Source organism: Ursus maritimus, unplaced genomic scaffold (assembly GCF_017311325.1).
Source record: "Ursus maritimus isolate PB19 unplaced genomic scaffold, ASM1731132v1 scaffold_15, whole genome shotgun sequence".
Lineage (NCBI taxonomy): Eukaryota > Metazoa > Chordata > Mammalia > Carnivora > Ursidae > Ursus > Ursus maritimus.
The window spans coordinates 23,942,580-23,956,648 of NW_024423897.1; positions in this window are offsets into that span (position 1 = coordinate 23,942,580).

The following is a 14,069-nucleotide window of genomic DNA, read 5'->3' on the forward strand; positions in this document are numbered from 1 at the left end:
TTCCTTTGGAATTTCTGGAGTCATGACAGGTCTCTTCTGATTCAGCAGAGGAGATAATTTGGGAGTGAGCGAAGATATTCCCCCTTAAAAAAAAAAAGTGCATACTTATATAACACCAGCACTTTGAAGGAATCAAAGAGACTCTTTTTTGAAGCTATTCACGCTCGTCTACGAACTCGTCCTGTCATCATCACTGTGCAGACATTCTATTCACCTTTAATTCTTGGGTCTTTGCAATCCAAACGGTTTTATTTTTTCCACTCAGCAGTATTTTATCCGTGCATCTTTATGGCCTTCGTAGTTCTCTCTTCTATGAGTGCTCTGTGGTACTCTGCTGCTTTCATGTATCGTGATGCACCTTCCCTTACTCTAATCTGGGGCATTTGGGTGGTTGTCATTTTGTCACCGCACTGCCACGTACCATCTGGTACCTGTCCTCACCTGTCACGGTTCCCCTCCAGCATCGCCAGCTCCACCGCTCTTCTCCCTGACTCTAAGCTCCTCTCCCCCTTCCCTCAAATCCTTCATGGGCTCCAGCATCCTGCCAGTCTGGCTGAACCATCCACTGCCTTTTCCACTGCCTGGGGAGCCTCTGGTCCCTGGTCCTGTGTAAGGTTTTCAGCTTCAGCACATAAGCAATGTCTGCTATTATGATAATGACCGTGACAGCGATCATGATTATTGAACTCAGGGTCAGCGTCTGATTCCTCTTTACCCAATCCACTCTCCAAGAGCATCTGACTCACGGAATTATTGCAAAGTTATTTGCTCAATGCGTGGGATAATCTCAGTATGCATTATTTTTTCACTAAATGTTCTTTTGCATGTTAAATAATCCCTATTACATTTTTTAATGTAAGAAACACACCAAATTCCTGGAGGACAGAAACCATATCTTGTTTTTCCTCTTATTCTTTTTTTTTTTTTAGATTTTATTTATTAATTTGACAGAGAGAGACAGCCAGCGAGAGAGGGAACACAAGCAGGGGGAGTGGGAGAGGAAGAAGCAGGCTCCTATCGGAGGAGCCTGATGTGGGGCTCGATCCCATAACGCCGGGATCACACCCTGAGCTGAAGGCAGACGCTTAACCGCTGTGCCACCCAGGTGCCCCTCCTCTTATTCTTTATATCTGTCTGATTTATGTTCAAGGTTAATAGAGAGTCTTATCAAAAGTCTTTTGGATGGTTTTTGCTTTGGTTTACTGTGTTGCTACTTTTCTTTGAATTTTTCCAGTTTCCAGTTTTGTAATGACAAACTGTATTTAGTCATAGGGAATAATTCTCCTACCACATGGATGAATTTTACTTGCTTAGATTCAGGTTTGAATCATCCCATACTAAAATGAGTTTTTATAACAATTTTCTTGTTATTTAAAAACATGGAGGGGCACCTGGGTGGCGCAGTCATTAAGCATCTGCCTTCAGCTCAGGTCATGATCCCAGGGTCCTGGGATCAAGCCCCTCATTGGGCTCGCTGCTCGGCTTCCTCTCCCACTTCCCCTGCTTGTGTTCCCTCTCTCGCTGCCTCTCTCTCTGTCAAATAAATAAATAAAAATCTTTTAAAAAAATAAAAAATGAATAAAAACATGGAGTTTTTTTTAGTAAAAATTTGAAAAAAATACCTATAATACTAATTATCTTTTGGTGGGAGTAATAGTTAAAAAAATTTTTTTTCCCAATTTTTCCCTTGGTTCACTAGTCAGTTTACATCTCTCTGCTTCTTTTTGGGTCAATTTTGGCCATTTCTAGTTTCGTAAATGCTTATCCGTGTTAGCAAAAATTCAAGTATATTAGCGTGACACTGTGAATAATAATAAAAATAGTGATAATAAGAAGAATTTCTTAAGGCACTTTTTCCAAAGTGATAATGCATGCATATAGTTTAAAAATTTCACGCTAGAGTTGATAATGAAAACTGGCAGTCTTCTGCTCCACTGGTTCCTATAAAGCTCCATTCCTGAGCCAGTTACTTCTGACTCTCTTGGGCGTACCTTCTATTATCTATCTCAATAGTTCTGAAGAACTTGCTTATGCTGCCATTTATTTTTTTAGTATGTGTGTTTCGGCTCTGCCCTGCTCCCACTCTTGAGAAATCCTGGGCCCAGTTCCTGGGAAGAGGAGGCCATAGCTTCCCTCTCCTTCCAAAATGCTGCTGGCATCACAAGTTGGTGACTGTCTTCTCTTCTCTTTTTGTCAGTGTTGACTCATGACTTTTAAAAAATGTCCTTCACTGTCTACTTAGTGGGCTTCAGGATGGAGTAGAGATAAATCCTATTCACAACCCTCTCGCTTAACTGGTAGTCTCAAATAACTTTTTAAAGAATTCCATTAATTAATTAATAATTAATGAATCGTGATAAGTAAACTATTCTTGGGGCTCAAAATTCAAAAGCTGCAAAAAGTTTGTGAGAGCCCCTGGCCAACAAGTTCTCTGCCACCAATGTCAACACTTTCTTGAGTGGCCTTCCAGAGAGATATTATGCGTGTATGTTCAAATATATCCACATGGTTTTTTTGCCCCCATACGGAGTTCTGCAGACAGTTTTTCTTCCCCCCTCACTTAGCAAATATATCTTGGAGAACATTCCTTGCCTCGATATAAAGAGATTGCCATGTTTTTAGTGGCTGCATAATATATTTATTTAAACAGTTCCCTGTTAATGTTCACCCATGTATTTTCTAACATTTTGCTACCGTGACCAGTGCTGCAGTAATTAACCTTGCTCTTTGTCATCTTGCATGTCCGTTAAACGATCTGTAAGATACATTCCCAGAAGTGCAATTGTTGGATCAAAGAATACCTACGTTTGTAATTTCATGAGACACCATCAAATTACCCTCCAAATAACTTGTCCAACTTAAATCGTTCATCTTGGCAAAGTTTTAAAGTATTTCTCTCATTACGGGTGATGTGGATCATCTCTTCATGTAATTAAGAGCCAATTGAATTTCCTTTTCTGTGAATATCTCATCTATGCTTTGCCCACTTTTCTAATGGGTGTTGGTCATATTTTAGCATTTTTCAGAGGCTCTTTATCTTTTAAAGGAAACAACACGTGGTTGGTCATATACATAACACTTTTCTCAATGGTCATTTGTCTTTTAATTTTGCTTATGGTTTATTTTGCTGTGTAGACATTTCTTTATTTTTACGTAGTCAAGCTGTTCAGAAATCAAGCCACAGGGGACTATTCCCAGGCCTAAAAACCCGATGGAATTTGCCCACCTGGTTTTTGTATTTGCTTGGGACCAGAGAACACTTTATTCCTCCCCATTTCTCTTTCTGGACATGGGAATGGTTATTCTCTGCCTGTCCCTGCATTTTGGAAAGAGATAACTTGCTTTTTAGTTTCACAGGCCCATAGATGAAGAGGATTTTTGCCACAGGATGGATGAAACCCAGAATGTCACCCATACTCGATTTAGATAATGAGACTTGGGACTTTCTGAGTTGATGATATTTACATGAGAGATGAAATTTTGAGTTGATGCTGGAATGAACTAAGTCTTTAGAAGATGTTAGGGTGGGGTGAATGTACTCTGTGCATGGACAGGATGTGAATTTTGACGGGCTAGAAGGTAGATGGTAGCAGGTTGAATGATGTCCTCCCCGAATTCATGTCCACCTGGAACCTCAGAATAGGAACTTATTTAGAATAGCGTCTTTTCAGATGTAATTGGAGTGAAGATCAAGGTAATATCATATTGGATTAAGGAAACCTAAAATTCAGTGAGAGTTTCCTTAGAAGAGACAGAAGAGGACACACAGAGACACAGAGAAGACAATGACATGAATGTGGCGGTAGAGTTTGGAGTGATGCATCCACAAGTCAAGAAACACCAAAGATTGCTGGCAATCACCAGAAGCCAGGAGAGAAAGGCATGGGACAGTTTCTGCCCCTAGATCCCAGAAGAAACCAACCCTGCCAACACCTTTATTTTGGACTTCCGACCTCCTGAACTGTGAGAGAATTAATTTGCGTTCCTTTAAGCCACCCAGTTGGTGTAATTTGTTTGTGATGGCCCAAGGTAACTAATAAGCTTACTAATCTGGAATATAGAGAGAGGTAGAGAGCTGGAAATGTACATGGGAATAGTAAAAAAGGACGGTTAACATCATGGAAATTTATAGGACCGCCACTTGAGAAATATTTACTCCCTAAACATTTGAACTCCTCTTTGGTGCATATCTTGTCAATACTGGGATTAACCCAATACACGTCTATGCTCACAGTCTAAGATGCCTAGTTTGAGGGCAAGGGAGTGAGGCAGTGAACCCCAGGAGACACCATGTGCCTCCTGGGAAAGAGCTAAAAAAGGAAGAGAGGACAGCTTGGGGAGACAGGGGAAGGCTTATGAAGGGGCATTGCCACTGAGGCCGAGGGGAGAACATCCGCAGAAGAGGGGGAGACAGGCCATGGTGGAAAGTGAAGAAGGGAGCAAAAGGATTCTGACTGACATTTGAGTTGGGGAGCCTTTGGATTAGACGATGAGGTCAGAGGGGACCAGTAGCCATGGCCAGGGTATGGCAAATCAGAGTTCATGCATCAAGGGGCCATTTTTCAGCACCTCAGAACGAATATCTTCCTCGCAGATTCCCATCTTTGATTATTTACTTGTTCATTCAAAAAGCACGAGACCAGTACTGGGCTAGCTGCAGGGGTACAATGAGGGACGAGAGGGCACAGTCCCTGTCCTTTTGGATCTTACGGTGTATTCAAAGAAATAAATATCAACCAGGGAAATTATAGAAAGTATTCTTTTATTTCACCTGCAAGAAGTGTTATGAAGGAAGGCACTCTGGGGATGTAGGAAAGGCAAGTCCGACCGAGCATTCTGGGGGAACCGAATGGAGCAGCTGATCATAAAAGCATGTGGCATATCTTATGCTTAATAGGTATCAGTCGATACCAAAGGAAGCCTAACATCATTTGTTTTGTTTTTTTATTTTATTTTATTTTTTTAAAGATTTTATTTATTTATTTGACAGAGAGAGAGAGACAGCCAGTGAGAGAGGGAACACAAGCAGGGGGAGTGGGAGAGGAAGAAGCAGGCTCCCAGTGGAAGAGCCTGTCGTGGGGCTCGATCCCAGGACCCTGGGATCACACCCTGAGCCAAAGTCAGACGCTTAACGACTGAGCCACCCAGGAGCCCCTAACATCATTTGCTTTAAAGCTGAGGAACTGAAGCTCAAAAAGTTCAATGACCTGCTGTTAGAAAAGCCAGGGTTACAGTCTAAATCTCAATCTTGGCCAGTGTTCTTTTCTAAACGGGGCTAACTTGTGTGACACGCACACGCACATGTATCTCTGTAACTCCGTCTGTATAGACACATGCATGAAGTATGACTTCAATTATTAAAAAGCACATTTTATGGAACATGAGTCCATTTAGATTTGGGATTGCACTCATACTTGAAGAACACATTGTATATAATTTCAGTCCTTTGCCCGTATCGTCAGATGCTGCCCAAATTCTTCTTAGGAAGTAGGGGAGTTGTTAATTATGGAGTGCTTCCCTCATCGCTGGCCTGGAGAGTCCCAGCTCCTGAATCTGCAGGAAATACTTAACCGATGCTACTACTTTTGATGGGGGTATCTGCGTTACAGGCTTCCCTACGGGGCCTGAGAGGGTTTTCACAGCGAGAGCGTTATATTTACTGGGGCAGCCCTCTCCCCTGGGGACTCCCCTGGCTCAGTCACCAGAGTGTCAGTTATGACCCTCTCTGCATGCCACCCAGAGGCTCCTTCACGCTCAGTGAGGGGGCTCTGCTCTCGGCGGGGCTTGCAGCCTCTCCTCTGAGTCAGGGCCGCTTAGGAAATCCATGTTGATGGGTCCAGGCCCTCCTCCTCCTCACCGTCACGCTCTCCTGGAAACACTGCTGAAAAGCAGATCACCAAACAGCAGCTTTAATTTTCCCAATCACATTATCGTTGGTTCTTTGATGGTAACCAAGGATTCCACCACAAACCATTCAAGGGTAGGACCCATGGTAGGCCGGAAAACAAAGGCACAGTTACCGGCCATTACTGACATTTAAGGTCAGTACATCGTGTTTACTCCAAAAAGTAGACAAACAGTCATAAATTTTGGTTATTGCAAGGGGCGTCATGTGCTATAAATAACACGCGCAGGACCTGACACCCAACCATGTCCTTAGGCTGACTTTCAGTGACTGACATTTTGCTGACTGCAGAAAGGGGTAAGGGAAACAGTTTGGGGGCTGGTGCGTTGGGTGAGAATCTTGCCTCATCACTTCTTGCCAGATCACCTGGGGACGTTTTATAATCTCCTTTTTTGTTATTTTTGGTTTGGTTTTTTGTTTGCTTGTGTTTAGAGAGAAAGAGAGCGCGCAGGAGCGGGGGGTGGGGGGACGCAGAGGGAGAGAATCTCAAGCAGACCCCGCTGAGTGGGGAGCCCGTGCAGGGCTCAATCTTGTGACCCTGGGATCAGGACCTGAGCCCAAATCAAGAGTCGGACACTTAACCAACTCTCTCTTTGAGACTTGTTTACTTCTTCTGTAAAATGGGAATGATGTCTACACAAAGATATGAGGATTAATAAAAGAAGGATATAAAACCCCTGGCACTGCGCCTTGGTACTGTTGATGCTCAGTGAGTATTAATTGGCCTGTCTCTGCCTTCTCCCTGAATTTCTCACATATAGAAATGCCAGAAGATGGTTGGTATAATTCAGATCTCTAAGTACAACCATTTGGATAATTTTGAATATTTCATGAGAATAATGTTTTTTAAAATATTAAGCCAGCTGTTTGTATTTCATGTCATGCCTAATAGTTCCTAGTGATTTTATAGCCCGTAGTTAAACAATATATAATCTGATGGGAAAACACTGTTGATTTGCAAAAACACCATCTTACTGAGAGGGGAAACATTATTTCTTGGCTGTGGGCTTTACTGTAACGAACCAAGCCAGGAGAATCACAGCCTAGGTTATGTATCGGCCATGGATTAAGAAGGATGAGAATACGAGACAAGAGCAGCTCCGGCCAGACAAGGGAGGCGGCACATCCAAACCTGGGGTGGGAGTGGGAGGCTCGTGGGAACACCCCAAAAGGTTTGGGAGATCCCCTGGACCAGGAATAGATCCCAGGAAGTGGCATGGGAAGCTTGTAAGCTTCGTACTTGGCAAGGCACACGGCACTTCTGCCCACATGGCAAGAGAGGAGGAGAGAAGCAATTCCCCGGGGGAGGTGCCTGGGCGGGGAGGGTGGGGGAGCCCCGATGCCTTCAGCATGGGGAGACTTCTTGCATAAGAGCCCATCTGGAAAAAGAAAAGGGGGAAGATTCTGCTCCTTATAAAGATAAACAAAAATTAAAACCACTGAACCAGATGAACTTGCTGTTCCTTTCTCATCCAGATTGGACAGTTTGACATTCTGCGTGTTCAGCGGCTGTGGGGCTGAGTCTTGAGCTCCATGGTCAATGAGAATGCAGAGCTTTCCCGCTCGGTGTGCAAAGTCTCCGGAAGCGGGGAGCTAAGTTACCACTCCCCACCGAGGAGGACACGTAGCTGAGTCTTAGCATTAGTGTGTTGGCCATCCTCTCATCCTACTTCTTGAGCTCCAGGGTCATAGGCACCAGCTGACCCAAGGCAAGTTCTCCCACAGTGAAACCTCAGGTAAAAATGGCTTTGCAAGAACTGATAAAACCCTACTCTCGCGACTTGGGGAAAGGAGCCCCTGCTTTGACATTTCCCACTCCTTTAAATATCATTATGAAAAACCAGATTTCCCAGGCCACAGGAGTAAAACCGGGGTCATGCTAACAACCACAAGACAGTATGTCTCTAGCTCTGCCCCTCTGTCCTCTCCATGGAAACACCAGTTCCCTGTACTCATTCGAGATACTTTGGGAGTCTCCAAGTGGTGTCTCCCATGTAATCCAAAGATTGGCTTCCAGGTGGCCAAGCGGCGTCTACCATTTTTTGGTGGAGTTCGTGTCTGGTTGCTCCGATCAGCGCTAGAAGCAGTTGTGCTATAAAGAAGGCTCAGTGGGGAGGGGGTGGGGGAGACTCTGCTTATCAAATGACGGTCCTTCTTGTGCCCAGTCATCATGCACAAGCCCAGGGCTTGGCTCTGGCTTCAGGTTTCCTGGAATTAAATCTTAGCTTTGCTACTTGGTGGTTATTCAGCCTCTCAGACCTCAGTTTCCACAGGAAGAATGAGGATACCTGCTTTAGCAAGATGATCCATGTAAAGAATTTAGTACTTTCCTTGATTAAATGTCAGTTTCTTCCCTTGGTACCATTATTATTCTCAATCTTTCTTTCCATCCTTTTCTGATCCACTGCTCAGGAGACTTTTTAAGTGCCCTGTGCAAATAAACTTGGGGCAGACCTGAACACAGCTCTTCGCCTTGAGTCCCCCAAAAGCCACAGTTTAGGCTCAAGAGGGGTCTCTGCATAGAACTGCATAGAACTGATTAACTTCCAGTCACTAAGAATTTGAGCCTAGTGGGGCACCTGGCTGGCTCAGTCAGTACAGTGTGCCAACCCTGATCTCGGGGCTGTGAGTTTGAGCCCCATGTTGGGTATAGAGTTTACTTAAAAATAAAATCTTTAAAAAAAAGGAATTTAAGCCTAGTATTTAAAAATACATTTTATTACGTTTATTACATAAATTAGCATATTTGTTTATATTATTATACAAACGATACATACAGATGATGTAACATTTAGACAATACAAAGACATTTCCGGTGAAAAATATTAGCTCCCCCTCTCCCTAGATCTTCAGTCTCACTGCTTTGAGGCAACTGCTTTCATCAGTTTCTTGCACATTCTCCCAGAAATGGTTTGTGCACGTACACTGATATCCATACGTAATTGGACCAGGTCTGAGTTTGCTGTAATAAATGTCTTAGTCCCCGAACATGAAGGTTGATAGTAAATGAAATTTGTCATGCTTGACGGATTGCCTTCCTTAAGGTGGTGCATGACCCTCAGGAGCTTAAATGGGATGGAAAGTAGGGAAGGCGGGGTCCTGATTCAAGTACAAGTGCCGGCCAGCCTTATTCCTACCTTTGCCATTCCTGCTGCCCGTTGTCACTGGTCCTCCAGATGCGCTCAGGTGGGGTCCTCACATGCTTTCTTTGCACTGAGCCCAGGCTCAGCTACAGAGCTCTCTTGGCTCCTCTCAAGAACACATGACAGATTCCATGATCCATAGATATTCAGCAATCAGCACTCCAGAAAGTTCTCTGTAAAAACCCTGAAACACTACAATATTTCTTTATTTAAGAGAAGCAACCTCTCAGTCAGACTGTTCCTTCTCCTGAACACAAAGCCAGAATTTCCATTCCTTCTGGGAACACCCAGGAGAATCCCCTAATTGCTGAGGCAGGGTTGGGTAGGGTTTGTCATCCCCTCATCCAGCAACTTTTGATATTGGCCATAAAACCAAGAGCTATTGAAAATCCTCTAGAGAAAGAACGCCCTAAATAATCCTATCTGGGGGAAGATACATACACTAGGAGCAAGGAAACACAAACAGACAACAGCTCCTGCCTTAAGTAGTTTTCTGCCTAGAGTGGAAGAAAGACAAATGAGATTTTAAACAGTGTGTTAAGCATTAGCATAAATGAGGCACAGATACAATGAAATATGGTGGAGAGCTCTAAATCAGATTTGGGGGGCATCCTGGAAGGCTTCCCAGAAGAAGTGATATATAGAGGCAAAAATTTTTAAACAATTTTAAAAATAAAGCAGTTTCTTTTTTTTCTTTATTATGTTATGTTAGTTATAGTACAGTACTTCATTAGTTTTTGATGTAGTGTTCCATGGTTCATTGTTTGCATATAACACCCAGTGCTCATTGAAATACGTGCCCTCCTTGATACCCATCACCATGCTAACCCATCCCCCCACCCCCGTCCCTTCTGAAACCCTCAGTTTTTTTCCCAGCGTCCATAGTCTCTCATGGTTCGTCTCCCCCTCTGATTTCCCTCTCTTCAGTTTTCTCTTCCTTCCCCTAATGTCCTCCATGGTATTCCTTATGTCCCACATATGAGTGAAACCATATGGTAATTATCTTTCTCTGCTTGACTTATTTCACTTAGCATAATCCTCTCCAGTTCCATCCATGCTGATGCAAATGGTGGGTATCCATCCTTTCTGATGGTTGAGTAATATTCCGTTGTATATATGAACAACATCTTCTTTATCCACTCATCTGTTGAAAGGCATCTCAGTGCCTTCTACAGTTTGCCTATTGTGGACATTGCTGCTATGAACATTGGGGTGCATGTGCCCTTTCTTTTCACTACATCTGTATCTTTGGGATAAATACCCAGTAGTGCAATTGCTGAGTCATAGGGTAGCTCTATTTTTAACTTTTTGAGGAACCTCCAGACTGTTTTCCAAAGTGGCTGTACCAACTTGCATTCCTACTGACAGTGCAAGAGGGTTCCCCTTTCTCCACATCCTCTCCAACATTTTTTGTTTCCTGTCTTATTAATTTTTGTCATTCTAACTGGTGTAAGGTGGTATCTCAGTGTGATTTTGATTTGAATTTCTCTGATGGCTAATATTGTTGAACATTTTTTCATGTCTCTTATTCATTCGTGTATCTTCTTTGGAAAAGAGTCTGCTCATGTCTTCTGCCCATTTTTTGACTTGATGATTTGTTTTTTGGGTGTTGAGGTTAAGTTCTTTTAGATCTTGGATACCAGCCCTTTATCCGTAATGTCATTTGCAAATATCTTCTCCCATTCCGTGGGCTGCCTCTTAGCTTTGTTGACTGTTTCCTTTGCTGTTCAGAAGGTTTTTATCTTGATGAAGTCCCAAAAGTTCATTTTTGCTTTTGTTTCCCTTGCCTTTGGGGACGTGTCTTGAAAGAAGTTGCTGTGGCTGATATTGAAGGGGTTACTGCTTATGCTCTCATCCAGAATTTTGATGGATTCCTATCTCACATTGAGGTCTTTCGTCCATGTAGAGTTTATCTTAGTGTGTGGTAAGGGAATGGTCCAGATTCATTCTTCTATTTGTAGCTGTCCAATTTTCCCATCACCATTTATTGAAGAGACTGTCTTTTTCCACTGGATATTTGTTTCCTGCTTTGTCAAAGATTAGTTGACCATAGTGTTGAGGGTCCATATGTGGGCTCTCTATTCTGTTCCATTGATCTATGTGTCTGGGTTTTTTTTAATAATATTTTTTATTATATTATGTTAGTCACCATACAGTATATCCTAAGTTTCTGATGTAATGTTCCATGATTCATTACTTGCATATAACACCCAGTACACCATGCAATACGTGCCCTCCTTAAATACCTATCACCAGCCTATCCCATTCCCCCACCACCCTCCCCTCTGAAGCCCTCAGTTTGTTTCTCAGAGTCCATAGTCTCTCATGGTTCATTCCCCCTTCTGTTTACCCCCTCCTTTCTTCTTCCCTTTCTTCCCCTACCGATCTTCCTACTTCTTATGTTCCATAAATGAGTGAAACCATATGATAATTGTCTTTCTCTGCTTGACTTATTTCGCTTAGCATTATCTCCTCCAGTCCCGTCCATGTTGCAGCAAATGTTGAGAAATCGTTCTTTTCGATGGCTGAGTAATATTCCATTGTATATATGGACCACATCTTCTTAATCCAATCATCTGTTGAAGGGCATCTTGGCTCCTTCCACGATTTAGCTATTGTGGACAATGCTGCTATGAACATTGGGGTGCATATGGCCCTTCTCTTCACTACGTCTGTATCTTTGGGGTAAATACACAGTAGTGCAATTGCTGGATCATAGGGTAGCTCAATTTTTAACTTTATAAGGGACCTCCACACTGTTTTCCAAAGTGGCTGTACCAACTTGTATTCCCACCAACAATGTAAGAGGGATCCCCTTTCTCCACATCCTAGCCAACATTTGTTGTTTCTTTCCTTGTCAATTTTTGCCATTTTAACTCGTGTAAGGTGGTATCTCAATGTGGTTTTGTGTCTGTTTTTGTGCCTGTACCGTGCTGTCTTGGTGATCACAGCTTTGTAATATAGCCTGAAATCAGACAACGTGATGCCCCCAGTATTGTTTTTCCTTTTCAACATTTCCTTGGCAATTCGGGATCTTTTCTGGTTCCATACAAATTTTAGGATTGTTTTTTCCAGCTCTTTGAAAATGCCATTGGTATTTTGATTGGGATGGTATTGAAAGTATAGATTGCTCTGGGCAGGACAGACATTTTAATAGTGTTTATTCTTCCAATCCATGAACATGGAATGTTTTTCCATCTTTTTGTGTCTTCCTCAATTTCTTTCTAAGTGTTCTGTAGTTTCTTGAGTATAGATCATTTACCTCTTTGGTTAAGTTTATTCCAAGCTATCTAATGGTTTTTGGTGCTATTGTAAATGAAATCGTTTCCCTAATGTCTCTTTCTACCGTTACATTGTTAGTGTATAGAAATGCAACTGATTTCTGTGCATTGATTTTGTATCCTGCCACATCACTGAATTGCTGTAGGAGTGCCAGTGATTTTGGGGTGGAGTCTTTTGGGTTTTCCATGTAAAGTATCATGTCATCTGCCAAGAGAGAGAGAGTTTGACTTCTTCTTTGCCAATTTGAATACCTTTTTTTTCTTTTTGTCTGATTGCTACTGCTAGGACTTCTAGTACTGTGTTGAACAATAGTGGTGAGAGTGGGCATCCTTGTCATGTTCCTAATCTTAAGGGAAGAGCTCTCAACTTTTCCCCATTGAGCATGATATTAGCTGCGGGCTTTTCATAGGTGGTTTTTATGAAGTTGAGGAATGTTCCATCTATTCCTACACCCTGAAGAGTTTTAATCAAGAAAGGGTGCTGTATTTTGTCAAATGCTTTTTCTGCATCAATTGGGAGGATCATATGGTTCTTGTCTCTTTTGTTATTAATGTGTTCTATCACATAGATTGATTTGCTAGTATTGAACCACCCTTGCATCCCAGGAATAAATCTTACCTGGTCATTGTGGATAACCCTTGGAGCTGGAGAAAGAACAACAAATAAATCCTAAACCAAGCAAGAGAAGAGAAATAATAAGGATTAGAGCAGAGATCAATGAATTAGAAACCAGAAATACAGTAGAGCAGATCAACGAAACCAGAAGCTCGTTCTTTGAAAGAATTAATAAGAGCAATAAACCACTGGCCAGACTTACCCAAAAGAAAAGAGAAAGGACCCAAATTAATAAAATTACGAATGAAAAGGGAGAGATCACGACTAACACCAAGGAAATAAAAACAATTATTAGAAATTTTGTCAGCAACTATAGTCCAATAAATTAAACAACCTGGAAGAAATGGGTGCCTTCCTGGAAACCTATAAAGTACCAAGACTGAAACAGGAAGAAATTGACAATCTGAAAAGACCAATAATCAGTAATGAAATTGAAGCAGTGATCTAAAACCTCCCCAAAAATAAGAGTCCTGGGCCTGATGGCTTCCCAAGGGAATTCTACCAAACATTTAAAGAAGAAATACTACCTGTTCTGAAGCCCTTTCAAAAAAACAGGCAGCCTCTGTAGCGTGAAGTGTTCAAACACCAATGATAAACAAACGTGGGCTGGCTCTACCATTTGTCAGCTGTATGACACTGGACAGGAGACACACATATCCTTTTAACGTTAGTTTCACCATCTATAAAATAGTGATGAAAACAGTACCTACTTCATAGGATTACTGTAAAATTAAACAATGTGAAGTACGTACATTTCTTAGCTTAGTGTCTGGAATATAATTACTCTTCAATAAATAATTATTTGTTGTTACTCTTATTATTATTGTCACACACTAGTGCATGGATCTAATCAGATTTCTTGAACATTTGGTTCTCTCTGTATTTTCATAAATATTTTGTAAATATTATGAAGTCTTTATCCCTTCACTTTACAGTGGACATTACAAAAGCACTTGAGTGTATGAAGAATCTATGAGAAGGTGCCAGAGAGGAGGTTGTATGGGACCTTGGGTGAATGCCAGTCAATCAGGATTTTTATCTGGAAACCTCCCTGTAATTTGGAAGTAAAGCTGGAAGCCAAGGTGGGAATGGGAGGGGCTGCTTTGAGCTTTCAGCATCCCTGA